The sequence below is a fragment of the Hemicordylus capensis genome, chromosome 3, assembly GCF_027244095.1.
Source record: "Hemicordylus capensis ecotype Gifberg chromosome 3, rHemCap1.1.pri, whole genome shotgun sequence".
NCBI lineage: Eukaryota > Metazoa > Chordata > Lepidosauria > Squamata > Cordylidae > Hemicordylus > Hemicordylus capensis.
The window spans coordinates 82,598,347-82,620,686 of record NC_069659.1 but is presented as its reverse complement, the minus strand read 5'-3'; positions in this window follow the sequence as shown (position 1 = coordinate 82,620,686).

Below are 22,340 nucleotides of genomic sequence, written 5' to 3'. Positions count from 1 at the left end.
TTTCTGTTGGAATTGTTCCATCTGTTGAAATTAAAAAGAGATGTTCATTGCAAAGAACTAGCAACATTGTCAGCTAGAAGCCAAGCAAACAATTTTGGCTTAGCAATTGCCTTATTTGGAACAGGCTGAGGATGGAAAGGAGAAAGAGTGACAGATCAAATCGACCATTTGCAATGCATTGTTTCAAATGGTCTGAGTTTTACCTTTCAATCACTCTGTTTCTGGGGCAGGACACAGATTCCTATATTATCCTTGCTCAACTGCCAATTTTTTCTTCTTCTTTTGCTAGCAATCTCTTGGAAAAATATATACTTTACCTTACTGCTTGGATTGCCAGTTTTACTGATGCACACTTTGAAGAAAAACATTAAACACTAACTGGTGGATGAGTATTCTTCAAACAACAACCCGAATGTCACCATGGGAGATAGGACAACATTTTGCTGAACCATTTTGAGTTACAACATGGGTGCCAAAAGGGAGGGGCTTTTATATGAAGGCATTTCCTCCAAATAAGGTACGATCAATGGTCAGAGAGGGGGCTTCAATTCCTGCATTTAGCACAGGAGAAGAAGGAAGGAGAGCTGGTCTTGTGGTAGCAAGCATGACTTGTCCCCTTAACTAAGCAGGGTCCATCCTGGTTGCATGTGAATGGGAGATCACATGTGAGCACTGTAAGATATTCCCCTCAGGGGATGGAGCTGCTCTGTGAAGAGCAGAAGGTTCCAAGTTCGCTCCCTGGCTTCTCCAAGATAGGGCTGAGAGAGATTCTTGCCTGAAGCCTTGGAGAAGTCTCTGCCAGTCTGTGAAGACAATACTGTACTGAGCTAGGTAGACCTATGGTCTGATTTAGTATATGGCAGCTTCCTATGTTCCTATGTAAAGAGCTGAACTCTACTTCTTCAGACCATGACAGCAATCCAGTTAAGAAAAGCCAGGCGATCAGATCATGTATTTCCTATTTAGTTATGATGAATGAAAAAATTACATATCTATCATGACACAATGTTGAATGAAAATGACATTGCTGGAAACAGTCACAGCTGTTTTCCTCCAGATGTCACTCTTACTGAATCATTCACTGAGTCCAGTTTGCTTGAGCCTTTAGCTTTCAGCACTGCCATGTTTTTTCAGTAACAGTACACAACTCCTTGCATTTAATTTGTATGGCATAGTAACATCAACCCTGGTCCACATACCACAAGCCCAGATTCCAGTTCAAGAAACACTGATATAAATATTAAATGACAAATTAAATGACATTTTTACTAACCTGCACTAAAGAGGGGGTGGGGTACACAGCTGAGAACATCCTAGATCTCCTCCTTATCTGCTGGGTCTAATGAATATAGGAGCAGGTTAATTATGAAACAAGTTTAAAAATCAGAACTTTTAAAGCAATTAGATGCATAAGTTACTTCCACACTAGAACTCCTTAGGGCTGCAGAAGAATTGCTCTCCCAGCATCTGTTGGGAGCACAGTTATAATTGTGATTCAGTACAGCACATAATATAGCTCTATACCTTCATTCATATCCTGCAATACCCATTTAGTTTATTTTATTTTTAAAATGTATATCCCACCTTTCCATTAAAAATAATGCTCAAGGCAGCTTACAAAGCACACAAGCAACTGAAACAATAAAACTGTAAAAGAGCCCTATGGTAGAACCACAAGTGGGTAATTACAGCCTTACAAGTTCTTACTGAGAAGTAAATCCCATTCAGTGTAACTTACTCTGTGGAAATTATGCATGGGACCATTGGCTGACATGTTGAGCTGCCATCTGGTGCCATAGTGGAATTGAGTTCCTCTGCAGCAGGTCTGCCCCAAGCTCAGCCAGAATCTTGCCAAGCAACAGAACACATACACAGGACAGATTTTTCCATTGACCCCTCTACTGTTAGTGCTCATTGCCTTCCAGCAATATGTCCCTGAAGACTGCAAAGCCCCCGGGGACATAGTTCTGGAAGGCAAAATGCACTAACAGAGGCAGGGAGTATCAGTAAAAACTGTTGCCTCCCCATCACACTCTCTGCTGCTTGACAGAATTTTGGCTGAGCTTGGAGCAGCCTTGTTACATGGCAGTGGCAGCCAGTACAGGTGGGGCTGAATAGTGAAGAATGATCCACTGCTGTGGCTTGTTCTCATTCTTTTCATCTGCCTCATTCTCTCTCATCCTGTCCCACCACAGCATTAATCACAGGTGTGTGGACTGGTAATTTATCAGGTAGGAGATTGCAACCCCCCATCCCAGCAAATACCCGACTGCATGCCTGGTAAATGCCGCAATGGGGTAAGAATGAGGCAGCTGGGAAGGGTGAAAAGAGAAAATGAGCCACCGCTGTGGCTCACTCCCCGCACACCCCGCCCCACCCTTACCAGCTGCCACTGCTGCACAAGGACACAACTTCACTACAGCACCAGATAGCTGCTCTACATTTCAACCACTTTCTTGCAGACCTTTTAAAATTAGTCTAGTAAATGTACTCTCATAAAGCAATGGCAATGAAGAAAAGTTATTTTTATTACTAAAATCCTTGAGCAAGGTTTCAAAGTGACCGACGAGAGGGTGTGTATAATAAGCCCAGAATCTAAACTGATTCTCAGAAGTCAGTCCAATGAGCTGTCTTCCTGGGAAGTGTGCCTAGGATCACTGCCTTTGCAACACTGCAGGATTTTTTTTTAAAAAAATTAGCCCAATCCTTTCACTGTTGTGCAGCAAGGACAACAAAGGGGGAAAATACTTTTATTGAGCTAAGCTTAATGGAGGGAGGGTGTAGATACTGAATCCTAAGAGTGTTTATCTGTAATGTTAGCATTTCTAGAAGACAAGAGGGGTGGCAGTGGCAGTGTTGGTGACCTGAAGGTACCACCCAAGCTGGTGTGTTTGGCCGATGCACAGCACAGGAGATATGAGACAGCCAGCAACAGTGGATATTCAAATACAAGATAACTGCTGGCACTTATTCCTGTTCTGCATTCCCATGTCCAAAACATCTGTATGCAGATGCTACAACCATAGGTGCCTCAGCTAGGGGCTACACAGAGACATGAAGCAAGTTGTCACAGAGCTGCGGGAGGGATAGTTTTTGGGATGAGCCAGAGGTTTCCTGCTCCTTCTGCCAGCTCAGGATAGAGCTAATCCAGCTCTTGGTCCAATTGAAGGTTGATAAGATGAAGATCAAGTGCTCTCGAATGAAAGAAACTTAAGAATGCTTTTTCCAAGATGATGTGTCCTATACAACAACAAAGCATGCTTATTGTTTCAGATCTGTTAGATTTACACATGTACAAATCTATGCACACTTAATGAATGTATTAATTAATTAATCAACAAAAAGCATGAGTTTGACTAAGATTTCTTTAATTAGGGTACAAGGTATCTACTACTGTTTTGATGTATGCAACCTTCACAAACATTATCAGGGCAATATACAATGGAAAAGCAAGCTCAACATACTAGCAAAATTAATTCAATGTTAAAATAGCAATAATTCTAATTTTAGCTATGGTTGTATTAATATATATTATTTATTTTTAAATAACTGAATTAATATACTAGTGTTGGCCCACCCCAGTTCCTGATTTCTTATTCTCAAAATATACTTAACTTCTGCTTTGGAAACTATCCCGGACGGTATTTGTTTATTGAGCATTATTGACACATTATGTTCAACACATGTACAGCTGTATACTACCCTGTACAGCCATTCACTCAATGCATGCATAGTCATCCATTTCCCCAAAATGTATGTGTACAGATACAAAGATCAGATATAGAATTGAAAACAAACAAACAAACAATAAATACATAAAAATATTACAACCAATATTAAAACAGTGGATCATGACTGTGGCCACTGTGGTAATATTTTCACTGCTGCTACACAAAATTTAGCTACCGTGCAGGTTATAGTGTGATTTGTATGAGAGAGCAATAGTTTGGTATAGAACCCCTCCAATCTATCTGGGTACCTCTGCAATAGAGGGGAAATATATCTTGTGTGGAAGTGCTTGTAAAAGGGGCAGTATAACAGGACATGTTGAATCGTTTCTGTCTCCTCTGCCCTGCATGAGTAGGTTTTATCAGTCAATGGCACTTTTGAGTATCTGCCCTGCAAGAGCATGTAGGGGAAAACATTCTATATTGCACTGAAGAATTCCTTTCGTAGCCTGGGAAAAGTGGTTAAATAACTTGCAGGTTCCCATACAAAATTTACTGCCCAGTCCTTCATGTACGGGGGCATTGCATTAACATCATTTTGATATTCTATATCATCTACCCATTGAGAAAATGTCTGTTTGTAGCCTTAGGAAAAAAGGAGTTCTATTGAAGACCCAGTGACAATAACTTCTTTGTAATTTCCAATTTCCACTTGGACAGATGGTCATATGAAAGGACCAAGGGAGTTAATCGAATTGGGAAGAACTGCACTTTAAGCCAATAGTTGATCATAGTCAATTACTGATTCAAGTTGATCCAAGCCCTCACTTCAATTGTGGGAACCCAAGTGTCCAATCAAAGCACTGCATTAGGCACACATCTGTGGTAGGGTGTGCATGGAACCGGCTGGTTTGGTTCGGTTTGAGGCCAAACTGGACCTGGACTGGACCAGGCCAGTTCGGTCTGGAACCCCCTCGAACCCTCCATCCAGTCTGGTCTGGTCCATGGGGGGTTAATTACTTTTTAAAATTACACTTACCCTCTACAGGGGAGTTCAAGATGGTGGCAGGAGGGGGTCCATGGAGGTTCCCTTCCCCACCCCCCGCCGCCAGCCTCCCTTATGCCATAATTCAGCCCTCTGGCCATTCCTCAGCTGCACATCGGCCTTTCCCTCTTAGTGCAGTGGCCATTTTGGAGGCCACCGCCTCTGCACAAACAGAATTTATAATCTCTACTAGACCTTCTACAACAACTTCCCTGACAGATAGTATAAGTCATGCCAAGCAAGGATTAAGAGAACATAGGTATTATATATAATAAAATATATAACAAAAGCATGCACAGATACCTGCATGCACACAAAAGAATATGTAGAACAGCATGTACAGCTACCTGAATGTTATTCAATCTAACGTCTGAACAGGAGTTTGATGAAATCCACATTGAAGTCCCATCATGTTTTGTAAACCAAGGATTCAAATCTACATCCTCTTACATCCTGACAAGATTCAAAATATTCAGAATTACATTAAGGTCAGGAAGGTAAAAAATTTACTGGAATTTACTTCCAAATAAAATAAATGTTCATAGGAAAGCATTTCCCCTGTCTCAGCAAACTGTTTATATGAATAAACAACTGCATTCATGAATTGTTATGCTAATAACATCTGTCCATCTTTCTTCTCAGGGAGATGCTAATCCATTTCTTTAGTCTGTAGGTAGCTGTTTACTATAATGAGACAGGGAGTATATCCACATTATGTGGCAGCTATTCCAGTGATGGTGGGGAAAAGAAGAAGTAACATTGACAGGTCAGCAGGCCGTTGCATCGGAAGGGAAATCAGAAACTTAATTGCTGTTTCCCCTCTTGGCTGTCCTGCCAGCTCTTTGACCTTGGAAAGCAATGCCAACCACCCACAGAGCCTTGTCTTGCTTCTTTGTAATGCCAGGTTGGTCCAGAATAAACTTGAAATTACCCATGATCTGATTCTGGATGAAAGAGCCAATCTGGTATGTATTACAGAGACTTGGTTCAGGGAGGCTGGTGGCCCAGTCGGGTCCCAGCTTCTCCCTCCAGGGTATTCTGTTGAGGAGCAGGGAAGAGGACGTGGGTGGGGAGGTGGGGTGGCTATGGTCTATAAGAACAATATATCCCTTGCCAGGATCCCTGTTGAAGTGTCTGACTATATTTAATGTGTGTACCTAAGTTTGGGGACCAGGAATAGACTGGGACTTCTGTTGGTGTACTGATCTCCCCGTTGCCCAACCGAGTCCCTAACTGAGCTGATGAACTTGATCACTGGCTTGGCATTGGATTGTCCCAGGCTTGTGGTGGTGGGGGATTTCAATGTTAACCTTGGGAACAATTTGTCCAGGCTGGCTCAGGAGTTCATAAGGGCTATGACAACTTTGGACCTATCCCAAGTAGTCTTGGGAATGATGCATATATATATCAAATGCTTGATTTGACCTTTCTCTCTGAACGGGGTGATGTTCCGTGGTTGGGGACTCCTATGATTTCCCCATTGTCATGGACGGACCACCATCAGGTTAAGGTTGGACTCATGACCACGTCCCACCTCCCCGGGGTGGGGGGCCCATTAGGATGATCCGCCCAAGAAGGTTATTGGATCAAATAGGATTTCAAGAAGCCTTGGAGGAATTTAGTGTTGGCTCTGCTGGTGACCCTGTCAACACTTTGGTGTAGAATTGGAATAATCAAATCTCCAGGCAGTGGACATGATCGCTCCAAAGAACCCCCTACAACCCGCTTCGAAACTGGCCCCTTGGTAAACAGAAGAACTGTCGGGGCTGAAGCACTGAAGTAGATGACTAGAGTGCAAGAGAAGAAAGAATCAACTGGGATCTGACAGAATATTACATAGAGCACATTTGAAGATCTATGCTCAGGTGGTATGTGTGGCAAAGGAGTGATTCTTTTCCTCCCATATCGTGTCCACAGGTTCACGTACAGTGGAGTTGTTCAGGGTTGTGAAGGGGCTAATGTGCACCCCTACCCCCTTGATTCAGTACTTGGAACAAACAATTACTCACTGTGACATTTTTAATGAATTTTGGTGGGGGGCAAAATTTCTCTCATTCAGGCTGTCTTGGATTCAAACTCCAGTTGTTACAGATACTGATGCCGAGGAGTCCAGCAACTCTGCTTATGTAATGCCCCTGCATCAATTTCAGTTTGTGACTCCTGAGGATGTGGAAAAGTTGTTCGGAATGGTGTGACCTACCAGCTGCCCTCTTGATCCTTGCCCAGCATGGCTTATACTATCTGGCAGGGAGGCTATTGTAATGGGCCTGGTAGAGATTATAAATGCTTCTCTGAGGGACAGCAGGAGGCAATCATTAGACCACTTCTGAAGAAGCCTGCCTTGAATCCTCAGAGTTAAGTAACTACAGCCCTGTCTCCAACCTTACATGGCTGGGCAAGGTGATTTAGAAGGTGGTGGCCTCCCAGCTCCAGGTAGTCTTGGAGAAAACTGATTATCTAGACCAGGCATGCACAACATAAGGCCTAGGGACTGGATTCGGCCCTCAGGGACTATTTTACTGCCCCCTCCAGGTATCCTGTAGCAACATAGGAGCTGGAAACTGCCTTATAGCACAATTATATGCATGTTTTCTCTGTTAAATGTTCCATAGTGTATCCAGTGAGGCTTACTCCCATGTAAGCATGCTTAGGCTTGCAGCCTGAAAGCAACAATAATTTTGGGAGAGGAGAGGACTTAGCATTTGTTTGGTTCTGGCATGCACTCCAGGTGCCCCACTGATTGAGCAGGGAGAGGACCTATTTTCTGGCCGCTATTCTTGTTAAAACTATGGCTCCATTGACAGGGGGAATAGATTCACAAGTTTTAATTTTAATATAATGCTGTGCTAAAAATTGACCTCGGCCCCTACGTGGCGAGTAGTGAATGGTTCCGGCCCACCAGAGTTGTGAAACCCTGATCAAGACCTATTTCAGACTGGCTTTGGGGAGGGCTATAGGGTGGAGACTGCCTTGGTCGATCTGATGGATGATGGATGATCGACCTGGTGCTCCAGTTGGGAACTGATAGAGCAAGTGTGACTCTCTTGGTTCTTTTGGATCTCTTGGTGGCTTTCAATACTATTGACCATAGAATCCTTCTGGAGTGTCTGAGGGGATTGGAGTGGGTTGGGGGTGGGAGGCACAGCTTTGCAGTGGTTCCACTCCTACCTCACTGGCAGATTTCAGATGGTGTCCCTTGGAGACTGTTGTTCTTCAAAATCTGAACTTTCATATGATGTTCCTCAGGGCTCACTGTTGTGTTCGATGTTGTTTAACATCTACATGAAACTGCTGGGAGAGATCATCAGGAGATTTGGTGCAGGGTGTTATCAATATGCTGATGACACCCAAATCTATTTCCCCATGTCAACATCATCAGGAGAAGGCACAACTTCTCTAAATGCCTGCCTGGAGTCGGTGATGGGCTGGGTGAGGGATAACAAACTGAGGCTGAATCCAGATAAGAGGGATGTACTTATTGTGTGGGGTCAGAATTCAGGAGACGATTTTGATCTGCCAGTTGTGGATGGGGGTCACACTCACCTGGAAGGAACAGGCATGCAGTCTGGGGGTGCTTCTGGATTCGAAACTCTCCCTGTTGTCCCAGGTTGAGGTGGTGGCCAGGGGTGCTTTTTATCAGCTTCAGATGATACTCCAATTGTGTCCATTTCTTGAGATGAACGACCTCAAAATGGTGATACATATGCTGGTAACTTCTAGGCTGGATTACTGCAATGCAATCTATGTGGAGCAGCGTTTGTGCATAGTCTGTGAACTTCAGTTGGTCCAGAATGTGGCAGCCAGGTTGTTCTCTGGGTCATCTAGGAGAGACCATATTACTCCTGTATTGAAAGAACTACACCAGCCGATACATTTCCAGACAAAATAGAAGGGGCTGTAAAACCCTAAACAGCTTAGGCCTTGGGTATTTAAGAGAATGTCTTCTTCACCATGAGCTCCGCCCCCTGTCAAGATCATCTGGAGAGGTTCCTCTGCAGTTGCTGCCAACTCATTTGGCGCCTAATAGGAGATGGGCCTTCTCCATCGCTGCCCCTCGACTTTGGAATGTGCTCTCTGTTGAAATAAGACCTTCCCCATCTCTGGCATCTTTTAAAAACGCACTGAAGACACATTTATTCACTCAGGCTTTTAATTAGATTTATAGTTTTTATATTTTAAATGTTGGGTTTAAAGTGATTTTAATGTTTAAATGATTTTAACTGTAAACCGCCCAGAGATGCAAGTTTTGGGAAGTATAGATATATGTTAAATAAATAAAATAAATAAATAATGCTGAAGAAATATGTTTTAATTTTTTTTCTGTCAACAGTAGTAGCAACAATTGCAAATGGCAATGGTAATGACTGCTAAGTGTAGAGGCTGAAACTTTCCAGATAACAATACTATTGAGAAGATAACACTCACAAAGAGAACCAAAATGCTTTAAATTGGCTCACAACATGCTCTCAATGATAGTGATTGGGAATGTCCCCCCTACCCTGTTTTCAATAACCATTTCTGCAGTAGAAGCTGCTGGAGTTATTCCCCCCTGCTGTATCTCCTGCTGCTAAGGTCATTCTTATTTCTGCATCTGGACATAGCTAGTAGGCTGTCTCTCGATTTTACTCTTCATACAAGAAGCTTAATATATGCAGGACAGTTCAAAAAAGAGAATACATGTCAAATTCTCAGCTGATGTCTGGCGTGACTGTATTGATGGAACTAATCCCATTGAAAATAGCCCGTATTATAAGAAATTTTAAGGCAGCTGTAATAACCACAAAGTTTTGATCCCATCCTTAAAGATGGCATACATGGATCTACCAGCCAGACATTGAGCACACCAAGACCTGCTTAGCTTCAGTAAGGAGGCTGTATTGTGTGCCCTTAGACCATGCCCTGGGACCATGCTTTAAGAATGATTTAAGAATGATATTTTTATACAAGTAAATATGAAATCAGTCCAGGAAAAGTAGACCAAGTTTCATTTTTACTGCAGATTTCAAATACACGGTTATCTTGTTCCACATTTCATCTCATCCTTCTAACATGGATGCAACTCAATTGGCCATTCTTCAGGTTGTGCTCTTGCTGCTGCTTTAATGGTGTGAGGAAAACATCACTCCCGTGGTTTAATCATCCATAAATAATTCAGATTAGGCCATCACAGTTGTTTGGCTAGTTGAACACAATAGCACACTGTAGAACCACATTTAATACTCTCAGATCTCAGTCCTGCCAGAGAGAGAGAGATGTTGAGCCAAGTGATTCCTTCAGCTTCCAAAATGCACAGTCTGCATCTGTCTGGGGGATCATGTTGGGCTGTCTACACAGCAGCCTTGCAGCTTGGGGGAGAATGTTCATATGGCTTTTAGACTATGGCACCAGTGCTATCTATTCCTAAGGGATAGTGAAGGACTGTTTGTTTCCAACCCAATTAGAATGACAGAAAATAACAGAATGTGCCAGTTGGCCTGAAAATAAAGCAAATGTCCCACTTATCTTTCCATAAATGAAAAAAGGCTAGTAATTCCAGGGGGGAAATAGTGTTGTAGTATAAGAAGAGAAATGCTGTTGAGGAGGATATAGGCTGACATGCAAACTTTGTTGGGATAAATATCAAAACAGATATTCAAAATATGACTCTGAAATTTTATTTAACTTCAAGCGATGCTTCCGTAAAAACCTAAATACTAATTTTGACCAATATAAGGTCAATCTTTTTAATTCTTTTAAGCTGTATGCTTTCCCTAAAACTTCTAAATCCAGTAGTATCAATAATTGAGAATATTAAAAACAATCGAATTAAGGAGAATTCCCCTTTCCAGTTCATTTCATTTTTGTATACTTTTTATTTCCTTATTTCCTTTAGTTCTGGAGTACTCAGAAAACAGCTTTCAAAAGCAGAAGGTTAGAACATAAGAACATAAGAACAGCCCTGCTGGATCAGGCCCAAGGCCCATCTAGTCCAGCATCCTGTTTCACACAGTGGCCCACCACTTGTTTTTACTTTGTATTGAATATTAAGGGTACTTTTCTACCACTGAAATAGTACCATGATCTTTGCCACTGTGGTTCCCAAGTTAAATCATTGTTAAATCTTATTGTATAGTTTAGTTCTGCACAAAGGCTGTGTCTGCACTGTCAGCTTACATATACTCAGTGAGTGAAGTTTTGGAAAAAGATTGCACACTAACACATAGTCAATACTCAACTGATCTATAAAACAGCAGAGATTTTGCTGTTAAGTTGTGCAATGACATACAGCCGATGTATGATAAATCCATATGCTGATATACAACAGAAACAGGAAGACAATGGCATTGGAATACAAAGGAAATACAGCAAGCATTGCTGATCTTCACTCTACGTTCATCAAAGGAGTGGGGAGAACCTCAGCCAGAGGGTTAGTTATTGAGAAAAGAATTAAAGCAACTGCTGACTTTTGGGGCTGGGGTATGATCCACATCCCTTAAATAAAAAATAAAAAATAAAATTATTGGTGTCAAGACTCCAACCAAATGTAGGACATACAGTATTAAATTAAGTTTCCTTTGAACCACAAGAAGTTTGAACCACAAGAAGTTTGCTTGAGGAAGTTTATACGACTTCGTGTTCAAATCCACTTAGAATATTTCCCCAAACTGGCTAAAATTGCTGTTATAATTTTTTCCCCTTTGCCACCGAAGGTTCCAACTCCTTTATTAAATTTAGACAGGGATGGCGGGTGTTGCTGGATTAGGGAGGGATGGGTGATCTTGCTTATGTTACAATGGGGAAGGCAACTAAACTTATGACATTTAGGCTGCCTTCAGACATAATGCCATGCCAGAGGTTCAGATCTGTGGCCATCTGAATGTGTGAACTTGTGTTTTTGTCACCCAAGTGACCCAAGGTTTTGAATCCCAAACAGTAATCTGAAGCTTCAGTTCCACTTGAGTTTCACCACTGAAACCTTGGGTCCAGAAATGGCATCATGTTGTCCAGATTCTGCTGGTGTTTTAAACCGGAGTTGAGGGTAGGAAGCTCTTCCTTCTCTCCTTCTCAGTTGGCTTCTATGGCTTTCCTACATGATATGGCTTTCAAGCCAGTTTCTCCCCCTTGCATTTTCCCAGACTGCAGTTCTGATCATCTGGGTCATCTGGGAGTAAAGCGGGAGCAATGGGGGCAAACTACGGGTCCACTGGGCCAGCAGTTTGTCATTATGTGTGAAGGTGGTCATAGTATGAATACAGACAACCAGGATATCCCCAGCACTGAGTGATTTTCCCCCCCATTGCTTGTCATTTACATTCCCCTGGGGCAAGGTTGTTTGAAGGCATCTTACCTTCATGCCCACTGATTTATCACAAGCAGTACCTAGCAGGCTAAAATAATGATACTTCCACTCTAGGACTGGGATCCTTTAAGATGGTGACTTTTGTGCAATGAGATCCCACTGGAATTAGATTGGCTGACAGAGTTAATCATGCATTAGATTTAACAGTCTCTTCCTTTCAGCACATTAATTTTTATTCTCACAAGAATGCTGTGAGATTGGCAAATCACTGTCTTAAATTAACCTAAGGCCACCCAGTGAGTTTCATGGCTGAGCAAGGATCTGAACTCAGATCATTCCTGGACCACACCAAACATTTCATCCACCATACCATGCTGGCAATAAAACAATGAGTTCACAAGACTAAACCTGGCTGAGCATGGATCACAAAAATAATGGGTGAATTAAGATTCTATGGGAAAGTCTTACTGCTTCAGTAACTGCTAGGTAAAGTGCATTTCTCTGCATCCAATAAAAGACCATAGCTGTGGCATAATGATCAGCAGCAAGCAAAAGGCAAAACCCAGAAATCAACTATAACTCTTGCAGTATTGTGTACAATGTTCTAGCTTTATCACTGTTATTATATAATAGAGTCTCTATTATTTTCTGTGTTGTTTTGAATTTAGCAATATTTCATGCTGTTCCCATGAAAAGAAGAAAGTTATATGCCATTAAAAATTTTACCAACAATTGTACAGGAAAATTGACCAATTTACCGAGCTAACTCAAAATGTGCTTTTACAATTATTTTTAATGGGTTCTACCCCATCCATTTCTGCAATGTGTCAATCACATTTCCACATATCTGTATTGTACCTATCTAGCATGCATTATTTTGCATACCTTTTGAAAAACATTCACTTTACAGCTCATGCTTTTGAGTCCATCATTTTTGGTTTTTTTCTTCATTCTAAACATCCAAAATAACCCTACTTGAAGATGAGCCATGACTTACATGAATAAATGAAAATCTCACTATATTGCTCAACATGTTATAATGCTTGATCTGTTTGATGAAATGTCAGTAACCTTCACACTTGGTCTGTTTTCCTGCACTTCAACTCAAAAGCGAAATGTCAAATACTAGAGTACTTTCAGAGCTACCTCTTGCGAAGAATATTAAATGGAATGGATGGATGGATGGATGGATGGATTGGACTTAAAAGAACCGTAGTATATTGTATAACAAAGCATATCCCCTAATTCAGAATTGTGAAATAATTTTATTCTAATATATGTTTATTCTTTTTAAGTTTGGAAGAGGAGAAAACCTTTGAACCTTGGGGTTCAAAGTGGACAAAAGTTGAGCAATGTGGAACTGTGGAGTCACCTATGATTTACCATAACGCACTTCACAGTCTATCACTTTCCCAGATGGTTGTTCCAAGTTGGCAGGATTATGTTACAGAAGCTATAAAGAAGTTTCTCTGTGAACATGTGTCAGCTATTCAAGTGGGGGGAATTAGCATCAAACGGGATCTGGCCAATCAACAGCAATAAAATACTTAAATTCCTGTGGGACTGTGGCCATGGCATAGACACACTGGAAAGAATAAAGGAAGATAGACACATGCACTTGAAAATAAAGAGTTGATTTACTGAGGGATAAAAGGGGTACAGAAAATGAAAAGAAGTTGGTTAATCTTGAGGCACATTATGAGGCTACAGTTGAGTTCTGGGCAGGGAAAGAGGCTCAAGGGAGAAAGGAAGAGAAAGAGGAAAGCCATTTGTTATAGCTACCTGCATATAGCTAGGGGAATCTGTCTCTCCAGTGGCTCAAGCACAAGGTGGGCAATGAGGTGCGCGCAGGCAATTTAGCATGCTGAGTTCAGATGGGATGCACATGAGTGCACATACAACAATTCTGGCAAGTGTGACAAAAGGGTGAGATGATGGCATTTTTGAGGCGGGGGGGGGGACTTTCAGGGCAATAACATACCCTAAGGCATGACTAAAAAGTTGCAGGTCCTCCTTGAAGAATTTCTGATGACTTTAAGAGTTTTGTTCCAAATAAGGCATGGATATTGGTTCTTGATTAGGTTATACTGGGGTGGCTCCCCTGCAGGGTCCTTTCGACAAAGAAGATTTATGAAAGAAATCAACTTGGGCAATCACCTGAATAGAGAAGGAGGGGGACACATCATATTGTCTGGAACTACTTCACCCTTTTTGATAAGGTGAGAAGTTTTGTTTAGCCTTGAAACTTCTTATCATCTTAATTGGGGGGAAGAGAGCTTGTATTACTTTCCCGTTTGTCTCTTTTCAACTATAATTTGGGTCTGCCTTGCACCTCTCTCTCTCTCTCTGCCTATGCTCAGATGCAGTCAGACAATGGTATTTCCTTTAGTCCATTGCAGTCATTTGCAAATTGACCTGACAGGCAATTTGGAAAATACTTTGACAGCACAACCTTTGTCTGGAATGAAACTACAATTTTCCCCCAAAGAGGCTAAGGAAAGAGAAGGGTTAAGTGGCTATGTTTGAGAGGTACACTGAAGCACCCCAAAATGGTGTACTGAGTGTGGCTAATAACAAAGCAACTTTGCTATATAATATTATTATTATTATTTCTTGTTTACACAGTCAGACAGTTGTTATTGACTGGTTTGTTTTATCCAGACATTGAGTCCTTCCCAAGGACCTGGGATGGCTGGATTTTATTGTCAATACTGTTGGTTATTATAGATATCGTCGCAAAATATAGGCTGTTCCCAGTAAAGCTGATTTTTGTAATTGGCTGATGGTGATTTCTGTGGCCCCTATGGTGTTGAGGTGCTCTTCAAGGTATTTTGGGACTGCACCCAGGGCGCCAATGACCACTGGGATTATTTGGGTCTTTTTCTGCCACAGCCTTTCAATTTCAATTTGTAGATCTTTGTATTTGGTGATTTTTTCTGTTTCTTCTTCTTCTATTCTGCTACCCCCTGGTATTGCTATGTCGATTAATTTGACTTGTTTTTCTTTCTTCTCAACTACAGTGATATCTGGTGTATTGTGTGGTAGATGTTTGTCTGTTTGTAGTTGGAAGTCCCATAATATTTTTACATCTTCATTTTTGACAACTTTTTCAATTTTATGGTCCCACCAATTCTTGGCTACAGGTAGCTTGTATTTTTTTGCAGATGTTCCAGTGTATCATCCCTGCTACCTTGTCATGCCTTTGTTTGTAGTCAGTCTGTGTGATCTTCTTACAACAGCTGATCAGGTGGTCCACGGTTTCATCTGCTTCTTTACAAAGGCGGCACTTGCTGTTTGTGGTGGATTTTTCAACTTTTGCTCTTATTGCATTTGTTCTTAGTGCCTGTTCTTGTGCAGCCAGTATTAAACCCTCTGTTTCTTTCTTCAAGTTGCCATTCTTGGTGATGCCAGGTCTTGCCAGGTCTTGGTGATGTTTGATTTTCCAGTTATATTGTGCAAATATTGACCATACAGGGGCTTATTTCTCCATTTTTCTGCTCGGTTCTTGACTTGTTCTTTCTTGTAGGCCTGCTTTCTTTCATCGGTGTTGAATAGTTTCACGTTATTGACCATTTGAAGTGCATCTTCTTCACTGTCCTTGATATATTCTTCAAGGCCTCTTTTCTCCTCCGCTACTGTTTGATGGACTTGCAGCATTCCTCTTCCACCTGAGCTGTGAGGGAGGTAGAGCCTATCTACATCACTGCGGGGGTGCAGAGCATGATTGATGGTCATGATTTTCCTGGTCTTACGATCTACATCTCTAGCTCTGCCTGGGTCCAGTCCATTATTCCTGCAGTGTATCTGATAACAGGTATAGCCCAGGTGTTTATGGCTTGTATGGTGTTCCCGCCATTGAGTTTGGATTTGAGGATTTTTCGAACTCTCCTGATATATTCATTTCCAATTTTTCTTTTAACTTCAGTGTGTGCGATGTTATCATCCTGGAGAATGCCCAAGTATTTGTAACGTTCTTTCTCTTCCAAGTTCTTGATGTTGCTTCCATTGGGCAGTTCTATTCCTTCTGTTTTTCTTATTTTCCCTCTTTTCATTATTAATTCAGCACACTTGTCTAGTCCAAACTCCATTGCTATATCGCTACTGAATATACGGACAGTGTTTAGCAGTGATTCGATTTCTGACTGGGACTTTCCATACAACTTCAGATCGTCCATGTACAACAGATGGTTGATTTTACTTGATGTTTTAGATGTTTGGTATCCAAGGCCTGTTTTATTGAGTATTTGTGAAAGTGGGGTCATGGCGATTACAAACAATAGAGGGGATAGTGAGTCCCCTTGGAAAATGCCTCTTCTAATGCTAACCTGTCCAAGTGCCTCACCATTGATTGTTAACTGTGTACTCCACATGCTCATTGCTTTTTTAAAATAAATATCTGAATGTTTTTGCTGACACCAGTTGTTTCTAAACATTTGAGTATCCATGTGTGAGGCAGTGAATTGAAGGCTTTCTTGTAGTCAATCCATGCAACACTTAGATTTGTTTTTCTTTTCTTGCAGTTTTCTAAAATTATTTTGTCAATCAGCAGCTGGTCTTTTGTGCCTCTGGTGTTCGGGCCATTTCCTTTCTGTTCAACTGGAAGCTGTTTGTTAGTTAATAAGTGTTGCATCACTTCATCTGCTATTATTCCAGTTAATAATTTGAACATGGTTGGCAGGCAGGTTATCGGTCTAAAATTACTTGGAACTGCAGCTTTTGCTGGGTCTTTCATGATGAGATGAGTTTTCCCAGTTGTTAGCCATTGTTCAATATCACCGCCTTTCATAATGTGATTGAACTGTTTTGATAGTTGTTTATGAAGGCTTGTTAGGTGTTTAAGCCAAAAGCCATGCAGTTCATCATCGCCTGGCGCAGTACAATTTTTCATTTTCTTTGCTCTTTCACTTATTAATTCTGGTGTTATTATTAGATCTTGCATTTGTTGGTATTATCATCATCATCATCATCATTATTTCTATTTCTATTTCTATACCACCCTTTCAAAAATGGGTCAAGGCCGTTTACACAGAGATATAATAAATAAATATGATGGATTCCTGTCCCCAAAGGGCTCACAATCTAAAATGGGCTCACAATCTATCTAAAAGGGCTCACAATCTATCTAAAAAGAAACATAAGATAGACATCAGCAACAGTCACTGGAGGTACTGTGTTGGGGAGGGATAGGGTCTGCTACTCTCCTTCTGCTAAATAAAGAGAATCACCACGTTCAAAGGTGCCTCTTTGCCAAGTTAGCTGGGTAACCTGGCAAATAAATAAATAAATAAATAAATAAATAAATAAATAAATAAGGTACATCAATTATTATGCCTTAACAATGGATGAGGTGAACAGCATACCTCATTATGATGATGAACAAGCAAACCAGGCTTGATGGTGACAGGTTCATGCATTTAAACTGAGATCAGCCACAAAAGTAGAGGGGTGAGCAAAGGGGTATTTAAGCATCCATAGAAGTATGTAATTGCAGAATCCAAAATATTGCACCTACCTGATCCTTAGCTCCCTGAAGTTGATCTCTCCCCAAGTGATTCCCCCCCAGCTGGGATCACTTTCAACATCAATACCTGAATGAGAGAAAAATCTCCCATAAGATTGAAATAAGGAAATCTATGGGTGGGTGGTTCTCACTGGCATTCACCTTTGCTCCGAAAATCAGACCCCATCCCTAATTCCCTGCTTTCCTCATGACTGCAGAGATATGGCACATGGATCTGCTGCCATCATGTTTAATTTGACCCTAGGCTAGGTATTAGTCTCAAACAGGAGACTGTAACAATCATTATCCTAAGCCAACTAAGTATCTGCATAGCAGATAGGGCCGTACACACATAATCCTGCAAGAAAAGCACAAAGAAACATGCCAATCTGCTGTTTGGTGGGGACGGGAGAACTGGATCCAATATCTCACTTTCTCTTTTTATCAAACAGCTGATTGACTTTCTAACTACTTTTTATGATAACGTGTGTGTGGTTTGAGTGGACAAATAATGTATATGGCATCTATTTATGTGTGTGGGACGGTTTCTCATCAAGCTAGGCTATGTGTGCGGAAAGATGCTTCTACACATGTTCAGCCTCTAGTTAGATCAAAGTTTATGTCTGTATTCCTTGCATACGTTTAGACTTACCTGTTCCATTATGAACTCTGACTACAATATCAAAATATTGGGTTTTTTGTGGGGGTTTTTAGGAAGCACTTGTACTGCCGAGGAGCATGAAATGGCAGGATGAAAAGACTATTCATATTTATAGGGAGAAATCTTTTTCTCTGGATATACCATACAATATTTTTGTAACATATAATTTTGCTCTGTCTTATTAATTATATTCAGATGTCTTCAGAGGACAAAGCAATTATAATAATAGATGGTGTAATTACATGTTCAGTGACTATATAATAAGACTGCAGCTCAGACAAATTTGAGCAATATACCCATTTCTGCTCATGAAGGTAATACAATTGAGTTGCCTTTCCAGCAGTAAATCTGTCTCATAAGTAGGGATTCTGAATATAGAACTCTATACGATTGCCCCCTCCCCCAATTTTATGAAGTGCAGTGAGTGATAATGTGAAAGATTCTATCAATCTGGTTTGACTTATTGCCCTTGAAGTTTCCATCACTTAGGAATTCATCATTTTACTCATTAATTTTATTTTTACTTTATGCATAAGATATTAAACACATTAATATATGACAGTGAGGACATCATATAACCTACATAATATGCTGTTGAGTTCATGACTGGTTCGTGTGGACATGAAACAGTTATATGCTGAATATCCTAAACACATGGAGGTCAGGAGCAGGGAGAGTGGACTTGAGCCTGCTTCTTTCCATATATTCAGTTTCTCTACATTTCAACTGTGTTCACACAGTGTGTATGCTAAAATGAGCCTCAGGTTAGTGTGTGTGATAGCTGCATAAGTGGCCGTTTGATTGCTTCATTGTTCACCTTATTGCACACTGAAAGGCAATCTGAGTGAAGCAATCAAATGACCATATTGCCACAGTACAGCTCCAAAGGGCATTCATTCATTTGACCCTTCATAGCAGCTTACACAGCAGGTCATGTGAAATGGCCCTTAAAAATGAAGAAATTAGTATTACAAACATGAGGAAGGAGAACAGCAATAACAAAGAGAGTGAACTTCAAAAGAAAGATGGCAATTCCTGAGACACTGACGGAAGCACACTAGTTGTTTCTGTATAAAGATAAAAGAAATTAAAGACCAAATTGCTTCATTGGTACTTCCAAGAAAGTAAGCTTAGAATTGCAGTATAGGGCTTGTTTCTGTAGCTGTGGAAACTGAAGCATTCAACAATTCTCCATATTCATTAATGGAGTCATATGAAATCCTGAAAGAATATTTTGTTGGGAGCAAGAGACTTCCCGGAATCTTATTTCTTTGTATGTTCTGGATGTGCAGATATCTAGATATTAATTACCACCTCTTTCCTCACTATTAGGCTGTGGTTTTTAAAAACATAAAAACAAAAGAACAAAACTGCTCTCAGAGATGATCATGTCTGGCAATATTCACCACGATTTCCAGATTCACCGTACACTGAGGTAGAAAAGTTTCAAGAGGGACAAATGTTATAGAACATGTCAATAAGGGCAGTTCAGAATTTTTGAAATCGCCTGATAAAACAGGTTTTGTGTTTAGATAGGTGGAAATAACTCAGTGGGAAAGATGGATTGCCTTATTTTGTCAGAGTTAGAAGCAAGAAAGTGGATCTTGCCGCAGCAGAACAGGCTAAAAGTGAAGAAGCCGAGGCACCTTCCTGGCTGCAGAAGTCGGCACCTCTCTGCCCTCTCACTTTCAAACTAAAATAAAAATGCTGTGAGCTCAGATTAGATATCGATTACTGAAACAGCACAGGTTAAGATGCTTTATTTTCTGCTAGTCCAGCAAATTTAGGATTCTTATTTCACTTAAATGATCTTGGTTGAGTTAGGTTGACTGGTCTTCAAACATCTTGTCAAACTGTGCTAATCCATTACCCCGTTCATAGGGAGAAAAAGGCCTTAATTCTAATTCTTATTCTCTTTTCAGGTTTGAAACATGAACTAGAAGTTAACATGTCTCATATCCTGAAGTAAGACACTGACCATAAAAATCCCAGTTGACTGGGAAATATGCCATAGTAATTACTCCTCATTGAAAAGATGTTTCCAAAAAGAAAGAGAAGAGCAGCAGAAAGTATTCAGAAGTTTAAAACAAGGATACAAAAAGACAAAATGCCTCAGAAATGTAAATCTCTTGTCCTGCATGTGTGTCATTATGTGAAAGTTCCAATCATGGGAAGAATCTGCAAACACTCTGGCCGCATTGTACGAACTGCGAGTACATTGGACCCACAGAACTGCATCCCCCTTCCCCTGAACTCCTGTACAAATTGGGAAATTCAGGAGAGCTACCGCTCTGCAGTCAGCTAGACTGCAGAGAGGTGTAGGAGCTAGCTGCACAGGCTTCCTTATTGCCAGAAGGACAGCCCACAGAGCCAATCTGGCTGGAGTTGAGGAAGGAGCATTCTCCCTCAACTTTGGTTACAAGGCCAGGAGTCTGAGGTTCTGACTTTGGACACACCGCAGGCTGCTGGGAACCTCGGTTGGAGCAGTGAAACCTTATTCAACCTGAGAGTTCAGATGGGAGCCCCAATATTGAACCTTCGGCTTGGTCACCAACAGCGGTTCCCTGCATTCAGACATAACATCCACGGAACCATAGACCTTTTCAACTGTAGTTTTGCATTGTGTGTGAATGTGGCTACTGTGTGGAGAATGATGAGTGAGGTTTCAAAGCAAGTCAGCATGAAGGTCAGGTTTATCTGCATGCTCTTAGGGCCATTGTGTGCACATAAGGCCTCCTAGATTTCATGACTGAACAGGGCTATGACCTTTGTGACATGATGAGTGTCGTGTTCATGTGGAATGCCTTTGTTTGTTGTCATATTACTATTTTTCTCATTAACTCACCAGGGACAACCTTGAAGAAATGTGGATTTAGCTTGCGATATATTTATAATTCCACATTTGAATTATTTCTGGCATGGTTTTCAAGCAAGGTGGTAACAATAGTCCAACAAAAGAGAGTTCTTCAGCAAAGATGTCCAAAAGTGCTATGAGTTTGCAGCTTTTGTTAGTTTTTCTCTTCATAATGATCAGAAATCCTGTGCAGATGTTATTCTCCCACCTTTCATATTCACAGAATGTGTGAGGAGGGAATAGAAGCATGCTGTTTAGAAATGTCCCCTGCACCAATGTGCTGGCTAGCCACAACTCCGGGTTCCTGCATATTCAATACTTCCTAGCAAAAGACAACATGTGGGAGTTTTTGTTTTTTTTAAGGATTTGGGGAATTTCTGATATCAAAAGTGAACTAGTCTGGAGACAAAATTCCTTGAATCAGTAGCACACAATGAAGGAAGGACAGGCAAAGAACAGGGTTTTGCTCCCGTCAGCTGTGCATGCCATTTCATGTATAAAAAATAAAAAGGACTCTCTGCTTTATATGTGAATGTGGCAAACAAGTGAATAAAATCCCTGTGTCTGCATCATCATATCTAATATGGCTTGCAGGCAAAGCCAAACATCCTCCCTAAAAGGGCATTTTTGGGGTTCTAGGGAACTGTGGCTAAACCCAGGAGATTCTGGAGGCTTGGGGGAAGAGGATCTGCATAATCTTTGACCTTCACTGACCATGTTTTGGGAAGTTGCACAACACAAACAGCCTATCCTTATTCAAAGGCCTTTGAAGATGTCCCTGCTCCTCTAATTCTAGTGTTGGAGGTTCAGTTGCATAATTTCTGATTATTAGAAGCATATTGGCAATAACTATTGATATGTAGAGCTTTTAGCTTGACTAAATTTTAGCACAGGCCTGATTAGCAGCTGTAAGGTGGTAGGCCCATGTTTTGCTGCTTCTGGCTGGAAATGTTTTGCTGTTAGGTTGCTGATAAGTGATAGGTAATTAAGCAATGGAACGTTTCGACATGGAGGAAAAAGTCACTAAATAAGTGACTGGTGCATTGATGTGGTACATATGTTCTTAGGGCCTGGTCATGTAATGTGCATATGCAGGTGAGATCCAATCAGAAAGCAGTAGCCATCATAAGTAAAGCCATAATAAAGCTATACATCTAATTGTATTAGATGAGTATAGGATCTTTTACAGATCTTCACTGAGGAGTCTGTTGGTCCCTCATTTAAGCTGAGTACACTGTATTGTGGCTTCCTGTTTAGAATTGTGGCAAGTGCTGAAATAAAGACTTATTCTTAAGTAAGTACTTGTCTTTTTCTGAGATAATTTTGGAAATCT